The sequence below is a fragment of the Ziziphus jujuba genome, chromosome 3, assembly GCF_031755915.1.
Source record: "Ziziphus jujuba cultivar Dongzao chromosome 3, ASM3175591v1".
Classification (NCBI taxonomy): Eukaryota; Viridiplantae; Streptophyta; class Magnoliopsida; order Rosales; family Rhamnaceae; genus Ziziphus; species Ziziphus jujuba.
Window position 1 is genome coordinate 31987888 of NC_083381.1, and position 14968 is coordinate 32002855.

General features: G+C 29.9%; 1 long non-coding RNA gene across 1 annotated transcript; it reads left to right on the top strand.

The window, feature by feature from the left end:
- The first annotated feature begins 5510 nt into the window (after positions 1 to 5510).
- LOC125423493 (uncharacterized) lies at positions 5511 to 12096 on the top strand. The gene is made up of 3 exons (XR_007242171.2): positions 5511 to 6209; positions 6914 to 11074; positions 11154 to 12096. It is a non-coding gene; the product is annotated as an uncharacterized LOC125423493 (long non-coding RNA).
- Positions 12097 to 14968: the final 2872 nt, after the last annotated feature.

A 14968-nucleotide genomic window follows, 5' to 3' on the forward strand; every position in this document is an offset into this window, starting at 1 on the left:
TGTTCTAAACAGAATTCCACAAAAGGTGTTTCATACTCACATCCTCTATCACTCCTCAAAGTTTTTATTTTCTTGCTTAGTTGATTTTCTACCTTATTTTTATAATATTTAAACTTTTCAATTGTCTCATTTTTGCTTCGCAATAAATAAACATAACAATATCTTATACAATCATCTATAAAAGTAATAAAATATCTTATACAATCATCTATAAAAGTAATAAAATATCTTTTTACATCTCTAGTTTGTATATATTTTAAATCCCATGTATCGATATGAATTAATTCTAGAGGTTCTGTACTCCTTTGCATATTTTGAAATGGAATTCTAGTTAATTTAGCTTCTACAAATGTTTCACATTTATGATTAGAGTCAATTACAAATTTAGGTAAAAAGTCCATGTTCATTAGTTTTTGTAGTGCATCATACTTTACATGTGCCAACCTTCCATATCATAAATTAAATGACTCCACAATATAAGTAGAAGAGTTAACTTTATTATTATTAATAGGAGGTACAATAGTCATTACATTCATTTTAAATATACTATCAGTCAAATACCCCTTTCCCATATACATTCCATTTTTAATGAGTACAAATTTATCAACCACAAAGACTAACTTAAATCCATTTTTGCTAAGCAAAGACCCAAAAATTAGGTTTTTTCTTATTTCAAGTACATGAAGAACATTGTTAAGAGTAAGTTCCTTGCAGGATGTCATATTCAGAATTATTTTTCCTTAGCCTTCATGGTGAGGACATGACTAGGAGCACCCCAAGATGGAGTCGAGAGCCACTTCAAATCTCTACAGGACCAATAACCAGGATTAGAGCAAAGAGGTTAAAAGAAACACTAAACGGTTTAATCTAGGAGATGTTCATATCTCAAGGAAGCAAGTTCATTACTGAAGATGAACCAAAATTGGTCCATATGATTGGGACAGAGGATGCCACCATGAAAGAAAGCTTAACGTATGGAATCCTACAACATGGTAATGTGGCAAGTTTTGATGACATGGATGGTGATGTGGCATCATATGGTGGCATGGCACATTTACCACATATGCGCCAATATGACATTCAAATAAGCTTGGCGGAATCTTATAGTTAGGAAACATTAAATTTCTATTTATGTCTTGATTGGATTTTGGCATGTTGCCTATTTTACTTTGTTAATTTAGTTTTATTAGGTTTTTAAATTACTTTTCTATTTTTGTTAGAGTTGACTGGTCAAGGAATTGAAGGACATTAAAATTAGGAAACTAGGATCCAAATTATATTAGGTTTCCTAAACCTAACCAACTTAGGTTTCCTAGACCTAAATTTCGGCCATATTAGTTTAGGAAAACTTTGTAATTTATTTTTGCCTATTTAAAGGCACATAAGTAATGAATAAAGGTAGATTACAATTTTGATAAAAAAGTGAGAGTGATTCTTTTGGTTCTCTAAGAACTAGATCGAACTTTCACTTTGTTTGTGGAATTTAACTTTGACTTATCAATAGGTTATTCCGCACCCTATTATGGCGTCTTCACCATACCAAGGTTCTTACCTCAAATGTAGGTAAAGGGTCGAGGTTTTCCATTGATAACTTGTAGTTAGACGGTCCAAATCAATCTTTGTTACGGGTTTAGAGGCAAGTCACTTTAGATTCGTATCACTTCAACCTTAGATGCTGAGGAATTTCCCATATAAAGATATTCTCCTATGTCCACACCATGATAAGTAATAAACATGTTCCTACTGGAATATATGTACGTACTAGCACCTGTGCGTACCCATCATTCTTTGTTATTACAGGCCAAATTTACTTTAGAAATTACAGCAACAAGGTTCATTTATTCTATGTCAATTGACAATTTATCTTCCTTTCTCATGTGTGCTTAAGATTTATTCTTCTTCTTGTTACTTGGTGCTTTCCAATTTCTACATTCATTTGCACGATGACCTTGCTTGTTGTATGCAAAGCATTCCCCTTTGAATTTCTTTGCATTCCCTTGGCTATTATTTTGCATAAGATACTTTCTCTTTTTCCCATTTTTCTGTCCACTCTCAATCATATTGGCTTTGGCTTCTAGGTAATAAGTTTTAATCTTCTTTTCAGAGCTTGAATTGTCTTTTTCAATTCTAAATCGAATAGTTAGATCTTTAAGACTCATTTCCTTACATTTATGCTTCAAATAATTCTTGAAATCTTTCTAAGAAGGTGGCAACTTTTCTATAACAATAGTAACTTGAAAAGATTCACTCAAAGTCATCTTTTCAGCATGTATTTTATGAAAAATCAATTGGATTTCTTGTACTTGGCTTATAACAATTTTAGAATCCACCATTTTGAAATCTAGAAACCTTCCAACCATAACTTTCTTTATGCCAACATCCTCAGTTTTATAATTCTTATCCAAGCATTCCCAAAGTTCTTTGGAAGTCTCAATTGGACTATACAAATTATATAGTGTGTGGTCCAAACTATTGAGGATGTAGTTCTTGCATAGAAAATCTCCATGTTTCCATGCATCCATGGCTGCTACAGTTGTCCTATCTGTTTCATTCACATTAAGGATAGGATCCTTCTTGTTCAAAAACTTTGCCGAATTCAGAGTTGTGAGATTAAAGAGCATCTTTTGTTGCCATATTCTAAAATATGAACCATTGACCTTTTTGACCTTCTCTCCATGATTTGCATGAGCAAAGATAGAATTTTGGCTTGTATTTGTCATTTGTCTGTTAATAAAAGTTACAGACCAAGTTACTTTAAAAAGTATACTTAAAAATTTTTGTACAAAATAAAGTATCCAAAATATATTAAGCAAAAGTAAAGATTCAATAATCAAAGTGTATATATATATATATATATATATTATTTTGTCAACGAAAATCAATTAATATGTAAATTCGAAACTAACAAGAAACCATTGAGGCAATAAATTTACTGCATTAACTGATATCAAGCAATAATAATATATATATATATATATATATATTATAATAAACTGAAAGTAGAACAAGTTATTGAAGTATATATATGTGTATGTATATATATATATATGGAAGTCAAACAATAATAATATATATATAAGTATGTACAAACTTATACTAGAAATAGGTTCATATATATATATATATATATATATATAATTGTTTATGGAAAGTGAATTGGATTGCCGATTGCCAATTTATTAATAAGCACTGTACTTATTTTTGATAAATGAATCGGAGAGGATGAAATAGAAATAAGATATTTAAGAATGTATATATATGTGTCAATTAAAAGAAAAACAGAGAGTAACACGTTTCAATTGCAATTCAAAGAAAACATAGTACACTTTGTTAATCAATTTAAAACTATATATGTAAAGGTGAACACAGTAAAGAAAGAATTGAATAAATTGGATGAATATTTGTATGAATAAATTAATCAATTTATTTCAGTAAAAAAAAATCAATTTAAAATCCGAACAGTATATGTAAATCTATATATAGAATCACTGATGCTTTGAATATTAAGGCTGTAATTGCGCAACTAATAGATCAATGAATAATAGAATTGAATCAGTATATTGTATACGAAATCGAAGATTCAATTAACCTATAACCATAAAATTATGACCCATAGAGTTTTAGATGTGAATAATAGATTGAATAGAATTGTATACCCAACTAAAACAATATAACAACATAGAAAATTAAACAACAGATAAAAGGAATTTAAATGAATTAATAATTACCTATGCCGTAAAGACTTATAACAAATTGTAATCAATTAAACAATTGAAAAGACCTGATTATTATATAAAGTAAGCAATATATGTGAAAAGGTGCTAGTGTATGCGAAAACAGAGTACAAGAAGCAAGAAAACATTAATGGCCAATTTGATTATTACATATACCAGAAACTAGTATTAACGCAATTCAATTTGCAATGGTAATAAATTATATTAGTAAAACCGCAACAAAGAACATGCATACAATTTAACCAAATAAAGCAACAATTTCATAAAATTTCTATGTGTGAAAACTACTGGTAAAATAATAATAAAATAAGTATAAAACTAACCAGATAGATTTCAAACACAATAATTAACAGTAGAATATAGAAAATTCTCTTAAGATTATTATCCTAAATATGATTTTTACTGCTAAATACATTAACATCAAATACACACACATAAGAAGAAGATGATGACAAAACCTGTTAAATTTTAGTCGAGGCAAAAATTTAATTCTTTGACCTTAAGATAATTTTCACCTACACGTGTGCTCAATGGTTTAATAGATGACAAATATCTCCCAGAATACAACGATTACTTTTTAAGAATAGTAGCACTTCAAATTTTCAAAAACAACGAACAGTTTTTGTATTATACTCTCTCTGTTTTATATGAATGAATGATGAAATAATGAGTATTGCTTTTCCTTCTTCTATTTTAATCGTGGAAATCATTGCTATTTATAGAAAGATTGCACACACAATGTTTCAAAATATATGAAACTGTTAAAAGTTGCTTTATTTACAATAAAAGATGACTATATACTTTGAAATCGTGTTTTTTCACTAAAATACTGTTCTTTTATTATTATTATTATTATTATTAACAAATAAAATTCCAAATGTTTTAATCAGTTTGACAACCATCTAAATAAATATTATTTATAATTTCAATTCACAAAATTCCTACAATTATAATTAAGGAAACCTATAGTTGTGAATTTTCAAAAAATAACACAAAACTAATTGTTGTGATCATTGTTGTTGTCATCATTCTACTAACAACAATTGGCATATGCATTTTCCTCAAAACGAGGAAAGCAAAGAAAAAGCTTCAAGAGTATGTAAATTCCTGATTTTTTATATTGTTAATTTCTATTTTTTAAAAAAATTTTAATCCTAAAAAAGATGCAAATATTACAAAGATAAAATACAATATAAAATTTAATTTTGTAATTATGTAAATTTTTTTCTTTCGAGTTCTAAGTTTTTTGAGATTAACAAAGTTTTGAAGGAACAAATTACAGAGAAAAAAAGAAGAAGCTGAAACCGCTTGTGGCCCCTTTTAATTTTTTTTTCTTCATATATTTAATTTTATGTCTTTTAAGGGTGTGTTTGGTACGTCGGATTGCCCAGGATTGGACGGGACTGTGTCCTAGTCTGATGTTTGGTTTGCCATTTTGAGATCGGGACAAGCTTAACCTAAGCGGTAAATTTATCCCAATCGATTGGGACACACCTAACTCATTTTTGTCCCAAACTCAAAGGAAGCCTTAGTCTGTTCTCTTGCCGAAGCGTATTGTTGCCTCGCTTGGAAAATTGAAGGAAAATCACATCTACAACTCTTAGAGAAAGAAACACGGTCGGTGAGTATGTTTTCTGCTTTGCATGTTTGTATCTGTTTTCTTCTTCCTGTGTTGTGACCTTTCTTCTTATCCTTTGAAATGAAAGGCCATCTTACTTGATTTGGAAAGGGCTTTGATTTGCAAGCAAACCCCAAATTTGCAAGGACCCAGGAAAGTGTCATCTTTCTCTTTGTGTTATGTTGTCGTGGGTGTGGATTTGAAACCCAATATCATATCTTGCCGACATATCTTAAACAAAAAATATATATATACTTAAAATTTTTACACAAAATTCTTATTTTTTTCTTTGCGTTTGGGAATTTTTTTTTTTTTTTCAATTTGTGTTTTCTTTCGGGTTGGGAAAGGGCTTCCATCTTCCTTTCTGGTTTATGTTGTCGTGGGTGTGGATTTGAAACCCACTTTTCATCTCTCACCGACATATCTAAAAAGAAAAAAAAATCCTTAGAATTTGTACCTAAATTTGTTATTTTTTTCTCTGCATTTAGGAAATTTTTTTTTCTCAATTTCTATTTTCTTTCGGGTTGGGAAAGGGCTTCCATTTGCAAGTCAATTGTCTTCCTCTCTGTATGTCATCGTGGGTGTGGATTTGAACCCCACTTTTCATCTATTGCCAACATATCTAAAAAGAAAAAAAAATCCTTAGAATTTTTACCAAAATTCTTCTTTTTTTTTTTCTCTGCGTTTAGGAAATTTTTTGTTTTGCAAATTGTGGTTTCTTTCGGGATGGGTTTATATTCGTTTGGCTTGGGCATTGTTCTTCTTCTTTTTATTTCATTGAAAATAAGGCTTTTCATTGCAGAAGATAGAAGGAGCTCGCCGAACACCTGCATCACTCGGACAAAGAAGCACGGTCGGTGAGTATGGTTCTTACCCTCCATCTCTGCAGCTCTATATAATGTTTTCTTCTTCTTCCTTCTATTTCGTGATTTTTCTTCATGTGTCGATCTTACTCAACCTGGAATTAGGCAATGAAAACTAGGAAGTAAATCCCAGAGTTGAAACCCAATTTTCTTGTTAGAGTAATAGGTTTTAGCTTAATGGATTGCATATATATATTTTTTTATTTGGTCTTGTGTGTCTGAAGTATGTGAAATGGTTCTAACTTAGTTGTGGTATTCTTTATGCTATCTTGATTTGGGTCGGTTTGATTGATTATTCTCATTTGGTGTTGATTTCACCTGTGCTTAGCGTGGTATCTCGGGATTGATTTGAATTTGGAGTGTTCGATGTTGGTTCTGTGTTTAGATATTGGAATTTCATTGCACTTCTTTTTGGGTGAATTGCGTTAGCACTGTAAGTAAACTAGAGAAGAGGAAAGATTTTTGCCTAACCTCATTACTTTCATTTTTGGGTACATGTGTGCTGTTTAGTCTGTTGAATTTCATTTTTGGCAAAATTGCATGCTGTTTAGTCTTTTGAAAGCTTTGTTCAGTGATAGTATAGCAAATATTACTCTGTTTGTTGCATGTGACAAAAGAAGTGCAAACATGATTAACTTCAGCATCTAAAGACAATTCAGTTATTGTTGTCATCTTGATGTGTGGTGTGGCTTGCACAGGTGGTATGTTACTGCTGATGAGGATTCCAAGTTAGATGCTGCTTTCATGTTATTATGACACGCGGGCTTTGTTTTATAGTGTGAAGATGGTTTTGAGTTTTATAGTTGTTATTTTCATTAGTTTGTTCTTATGATATGCTGGCTTTGTTTTCTAGTTTGAAGATGGTTTTGGCTTTTAAGTTAGCTGTTGGTTTCATTATTTCGTTCTTTTATAGTGATTTATGCAATTTTTTTCAAATATTTAGTATAGTTGGTGGGGCTTGAAAGGATGACAGGACACGTATGTGAAATCCTTCTACTGTAACTCAATGACATAGTTTAAACTTAAATTTCTATTTCCTTTACAATATCTCTAAATATATTTTTTACATTGTCACTCTTTTTAGCATAAAAAGAGTGACAAATTGCCTAGATTTGGTGAATTGTAATGTGGGTATGATATAGAATCTGCGGTTGGTGTTGCTTGCTTTTGCATTTGACCTTTTGTTCTTGGTTGCTCCCTGTCATGGTAAAATATTTGTGAATACAATGGTTATAATAAGATTTGTGGTTGTTTTACATGAAATCAATATCCTTGAATGCACCTCTCAATATTTTGGTATTGCAGAATTTTTTTCTCTAATAATCAATTGTTATAACCTTAGTATGCACGTATTAGAATGCACACTATTTTTTGAGAACCAAATATGAAAATATGAGTTAGATTGGCTTTTTACTATCCACTTGCTTTTTAGTATCCATTTGCTGGCTTTTAATTATGTATGCTTATGCTTTGCTGGAATTTTCTTCGATGCACACTTTGTAATTGTTCTGAACATCAACTGTGAAGGCTTTATTAGATTCTATTGAATATTGGAAGAATATTTATGTGAGTTTGATTGATTTGTGATTGCTTATGTAGTTTTGCCATATAGTTTGCTCTCCTTTTTATTGGCTTGCTTATCTTTAGGTAGGAAAGTAAGGAGAAAAAGCTAGGTATACTGTGTAGAACTGGTAGGTAAGAATCTTTATCTTTGATGGTATAAATGGTTGTTTTTTTGGTTTCATAATCAATTGGTTTTCTATTGCACTAATTTTGTCCAGATTGCTTTTCGCTCTGATGACTTGAAAATTATTAATTTTGCTATCTGAAATGCTAATCAGCTGATAAGTTGTATGTATAAACCTTTTCTCTACTCTGCTTCGGCAAATTGTGATGTATTTATCAAGAAGTGGATGCATGCTGTTTAACTTTAGAAATGTCTTCTTGAAGATTTTTAATTGTAACTTGTATCCTGAACGTTCATGTACTGTTCTTCTCATGATTTGATGTATGGACGTGCTTGACAAAGGAAACATACAAGTGGCAAAGTAAGAGTTTCAGATATGTGAATAGGGATGCGGATTTTTTCTATGGACTTTGTGGTTATTATGCATGGATATCAATATTATTGCATTGTTATGATTTTGCTGTGTTTTTGTGGCATATTTTGTATTGTCTTGTAATTTCTAAATTATTTCAAAAACAGAGCATTGGATTGTTTACTATTGTTTTAGGATCTGTTATGAAAGTATAAGAGTTGGGATTGGTTTTGGTATCAACTCTCTAGCTGTTGATTATGGTTGTTTGGCTAGATATACTTGTTAACCTCAGTTATTTTTATCTACTTGCATCAGAAAGGTTTTATTGGATTCTGTTGAAAATAGGGTCAATAGCTATGTAAGTTTGATTTTGTCTTGGTTACGTTGTATTTTATTTTCAATCTCTACATTTGATATTCCAAATGTAAATGTAAAATTTACTTTATTAGTTAAGATATTAATATAATTTAATAATAGAAGAATAAACTTTTAAAAAAAATGCCAATAACTAAATATAAATTTTTCATAGATTTAATCGGAATTTTCAATACAATTCTTATGCTTGAAATATGATGTTTTTAAAAATGTACCAGCTATGAATGGTACTATTTATTGAAGTTAGGACTTGGTTTCAAAATATTGAGTTGGTGAACTAAATTGTGGGTGCTAACTAGTTTATGACTATATTATTATGTTTCCATTGCATTGTGCAAAACTCTAGCTATGAATGCTATTAGTTTGGCATTTGATTTTTTTGTTTATCCCCATGCAGTTGTTCTGCATGTGGAGCTTTAAGTTAGATGCCGTGATTTTTAGTTAAGACCTACATATTTAGGAAGAAAATATTAAACGGATGATTGGTTAGATAAGACGGGTGGAAAGTAAGATGGAAGGAAAAGATAATTATAATCTAGTTGTTCTACATATGCTTATCTTTTATGCATAATACCTTTCTTTTTGTGTAGTTTAGAGCTTATCTTTTATGCATAATGCATTTCTTTTTGTGTAGTTCAGAGATTATCTTGTGATTTGGATCGGTCAGACAAAGTGGCAGTGCAATTTGTGATTGAGAAACTTCAGTCCCTGATAGCCAAAAAAGCTTGGTTAGATGAACAGTGCTTCTTAATATTGGTGTTGATAAAATGTTTTAGATTTTCTTTGTTGGTTTTACTGCTAAGTCTTTTTTCTTTGTATTTCCTTGAAGAAAATCTATTCTCGTGTTCTTAAAATCCATCTTGAAGCTTCTTATTGATGATGTTTGGCAACAATTTAAGTTTGGGAATGATGTTTCGAAAATCTCTCATGTTTGCTCATTTGGTGTTTTCCATTGGCATGCCAATAAATATCCGTTCCAAAACCAAAAAGAAAATCAACTTTATATTAAGTACACACTAAAAACGTGAACAAGCTTTGAAACTTTATTTTGAGATTTATTTAGCTAATTTTGTTTTTTTAACAATAAAGGCTTTTAAATTACATTATTGAATATAATTTTTTACTTAAGATTGAAAATTAAAAGATTTAATTTATAAGGATTATTTGTAAATGTCATTACCAATTATTGCAACCTGCCTAATCAACTAAATTTATATGGCCTTTAAACTAAATAAAAAATAGATAATTCGTTGTTCGTTTAAATGACACATGTTATCAAGAATATGCTTGCTCATACTTGAAAAATGGTAAATGAAAATCCTGGTTTGCTTCATAGTTGATATATGACAAGTGGAATTGATATTCATGCATTTTTGTTCTTGGATTTTAAGCACATAAATATAAATAAATATTAAACAAGAAATTTTAAATTGTTAATCTTTAATTCTAACTCACTACCATAATCAATTAAACAAAAAAGTATTTTAATAATGCTTCTTTATCTTTTATTCCCGGAGATGATTTTTTCTATTTCGTCCAAAGTAATTTATGTATCTCAAATTTAATATGCTTTCTATTTATTTATTATTTTATTTTTTTGGTTTTTTTTGTAATACATATGGATCGAAGAAAAGTCGCTACATTCTTTTTGTTTCCAAATGATTCACAATTAGAGTCTTTTTGTACGGATTTTATGTTGCTTTTGCTTATGTATATGTACTGGGCATATATAAGGCAAAATCTTAGAGGTTATCGGAATCAATTACCTAGGAATGCAGGATTGCGTATATCTTTTCTAAATAGTCTGTTAGACAATGATGTTAATTGTATTAGTCAGCTTAGGATGGATAAGAGAACATTTGATACTTTGTGTCAGTTATTAGACGAGGATGGATATGTTAAAAGTGATGGCATTGTTACATTGTAAGAGCAAGTGTGTATATTTCTGCACATAATTGCTCACCATACAAAGAACCGTACAATTATCACTAGATTTTTTAGATTAGGAGAGACTATGAGTCGATATTTCAATTCTGTGTTGCATGAAGTACTGCACTTACATAAAATTTTGTTGAGCCATCCAGAACCTGTATCAAATAATTGTTTGGATGATAGATGGAAGATATTTAAGGTACGTTTGTGGAATAGCTTGGTTATTAATATTATAGTTCAATTATTTGGAACATTATCTGATGTTAGTAACTTTGTTAATAACGTAGAATTGTTTGGGAACTTTAGAAGAAACTTATATTAAGGTGAATGTACCAAAAATCGATAAGCTAAGATATCGAACAAGAAATGTTGGGATAGGTACAAATGTTTTAGGTGTATGTAATCTGAGTATGGAATTTATATTTGTATTATCTGGTTGGAAAGGTTCCACTTCGGGTTCAAGAGTACTCCGAGATGCATTAAGTAGGCCAACTGGGTTAAGAGTACCAACCGGTAAGACTAATTCTCAAAATTTATATTGTATTAGTCAACATTGCATACACTAATATGAGATACGTTTTTGCTTTTTTAGGTTGTTATTACTTAGTGGATGCTGGTTACACTAATGGTGAAGGATTTCTTGCACCATATAAAGGAACAAGATATCACCTTTCTGAGTGAAGAGATGGTTGTGCATCCATAAATCACGAAGAGTATTTCAACATGAAGCATGCATCTGCTAGGAATGTCATAGAAAGATATTTTGGGGTTCTTAAAAAGCGGTAGACAATTTTAAAAAGTTCATCTTTCTATCCTATTGCAATATAAATTAAGATCATTACCACATGGTACCTTGTACATAGTCTTATTATAAGAGAAATGATAATTGATCCTGGAAAAGTTGAGTTTGATAGGAGTGAAGATGTTGACGTTCGTATCGAGGATGACATTATAGGATTGATTTCTTCCTCGAACCAATGGATTAACTGGAGAGATGATTTAGCTAAGCAAACGTTTGATGAGTGGAGATGTCGTTGTGGACATTAGTGGTCGATTGTTGTCCTTAATACTGCTGTAATTGTTTTATAATATACTATTTGTTAAACATCTTGGATCATTTGTATGAAAACCAATTTATATTATGTGCCATTGTTGTCATTCGGGAATTATTTTTTCCTATTTGCTTGTTGTTATTGTATTGTTGAAATCATAAAAATTTGTATTTCAATAGAAATGGAAGTTGGAGGTAGCAGTCATGATATCCGGGGGGTTAAATCTAAACATACATGGAGTAAAGGGGAGGAAGATGCTTTGCTGCTTATTTTAGATGAGGTTGTAGCTAGTGGGCAGTGGTTGGACACACGATCATTCAAGCCTGACACAATTACTATGATTGAGAGGCGATTGGCTGAGATATGTCCTAATTCGGGGTTGCAAGCAAATCCACACATTGAGTCAAAGCTAAAAAAGTGGAAGAAACAATATGGTATAATATACGATTTGCTAAACAAAAGTGGCTTCGGATGGAATGACTCTTTTAAATGTGTGGAAGTTGATAGCAACGAAGTTTGGAAAGCATATGTGCAGGTTTTGAAACTTTGGACATCTTCTTTCATTGAATTTTTTAACTTGATACATGAAGTTATGTTTTTCTATTGTTTACAATTAAAAGTTTGTGTTTTTATTTTCGAGTAATCCAAGTGCAAAGGAATGGAGAGGTAAACCATTTCTAATATATGAGAGGCTTGCTAATATTTTTGGAAAGGATCCAGCAACAGGACATGGAGCACAAACTTCAATTGATATGGTTAATGATTTGAATTTGGAGAGTGGAAATGAACAATTTAATGATGCGTGTTCTCCAATTTCTGTGAATAAAATACATAGTGAACGGTCCACCCGACCCAAATCAAGAGCTAAGAGAAAATCTGGGTTGAAGGATGATGACATTGTGAGCGAGTTTAGTAATGTAACAGAGAAATTGTTTGATAAATTGGCTGCAAAGTTAGATAAATCTGTAGCCAATTATCCACAATACTTAGCTATGGAGCTTGATAGGTTAGGCATATCTGTTGATGACAATCTTGAAATTTTTGACAATGAGATTGGATTCATCGAACGTTGAGGTTTTTAAGATTATTAGAACGGATATGGGCAAGATTGAATTTGCTAGAAAATTTTTAAATTACTAAGTATCGTAGTGGATCATATATTTAAGACTCTGTATGAGGGGATGATAATTATGAATACTTGGATTTGAACTTTATGGACATATGTTGTATGGTTGTTTATGGACATATGTGGTATGGTAATGGATGTTGGTATCTAATTATGCATGTAAAGACACTTTTATGAAGCATGTGTTATGTTTTAGTGTATTAATATACACTTGATTGATTTAGTTAATTGTTATTTTGTTTAATTATATTATTATATTATTATATTATGTTATAATTTGTTATAATATTCAGGAACATTGAACGGCAATGAGAAGAGTTTATGTTGTGTTTAAAGATAAACAACCAGGGATATATAATTCTTGGCCTGAATGTCATCAACAAATGCAAGGATTTAAGGATAAATTATATCAAGCCTATAATACAACTAAAGAAGCTGAAGTAGATTATGCTGAGTATGTAGAACAAATGATGAGGAATCTAAATGAGGCAAATCCAATACAACATATCACCGTACATACACGTGCCAACTTGAACAATGAGTGGCATAATGATTTTATAATCAGCTGTTTGTTTGGATTACTATCAATGGATGTATTTATTTATTTGGCATATAAGTAGATTATCGCTATAAAATCAAATATATACATTTGTATGCAGACAAGTATATGAAATCGTAGTTATCAACAAGTTCTTAATTAAATATGATAACTTTATTTATTTGTACATATGATTTAACATATTATAATATCATTTTAATTGGTTTTGAAAGTCATATATTAATGTAATTTGTGGGTGTAAAAAAAATTACAGTGTAAAGAAAAAATTACAATTACAAAATTTCATTAATTATCTTTATTTTTCATTAATTATCATTTATAAAATATTATGTTATAATTTAATTTTTATTTATTTTTAAAATTATAAATTAATATAGTTTGTGGATGTAATACAAATTTAAATTTTATATGTAAATACAAATATATCAATTTACAATATTAAATAGAATTTTATTGTAATTATATTAAATTGAATTAATATATTATTTTTTATTGTAATTATAAATCGAATTTTATAATTTTTCACTTAAAAATAGAAAAAATTATAAAATAGTTCAATCCAGTCCAATCCTACACCAAACATGGAACATTTAGTCCACCATTTAATCCGGAACTATACCAAATATAGAACTGCACTATTCTATCCTGTCTAATTCGGACATGTTTTGTTCGATCTTATCTGATCCGAACCTGTCTTGCGTACTAAACACATCCTAGAAGTTTAGAAAAGTAGTATTTGTCATTTTCGGGATGGATCGTACCTTGAGGGTGAACATGTTAATTCAATAAACTAGCATTTGAGTTAACTTTCACAAATTAAGATTTTAATTTAAAAAATAAAAAAAGTTAAATGTGCAAAATAATATTTGTCAAACAAATTTAGATCATTATTAATAAAATAAATAGTAAAATTTAAAAGTTAATTATATCCTTAAATTTCCATCCTCCTGTTTAGAACCACTATGATAAACTGGTGCTAATTTCCTTTATTTTTCCTTTATTTTTTTTTTCTCTTTTCCTTTTAATCTATTTAAGGAAAAACCAAAAAACCTTTCCTGTATCGTCTTTTCTGTTAATTTTACTTCTTCTTTTTTTTCACTTAATTTAAAACTTCCAAGGACATTGATGGGTTGGAATGTTTGCAATTCCACTTTGGCATTATAAAAGCAGCAACGGATGATTTTTCTGATGCAAAATAAGCTTGGTGAAGTTGCATTTGGAGCTGTTTACAAAGTACTGATAAGTCTCAAGAGCAAAATAATGCAATAAAGAAAATAAATTAAATTCAACAATGTTTCACTAGTGGAACTATGAAAAACTATGGGTTATCTTATAATATCATTTCATCTGAACTGTTGCAACTTTAGAACTTTTTTTCCAAAATAGTAATAATAATAATAATAATGATAATAATAATAATTCTTAAAACTTATCTTTTCATATACTTTCAGGGAAGTTTTGGGATTCTTTATTGACTTATACTTTAATGGAGTTTAGGGATATTCCATAAAGTATCTAAGTTGTCCCAGACCTTTAGTAACAAAGGAGAGATTAGATGAACTTTTGGCAGAGTTTCTAAAAGATTTTAAGAAGGGTTATCTAGAAGGCAAAAAATGGCCAACTATTATGTCTGCCTATAGACTTTCAAAAGCAGCCATGAATGCATATCC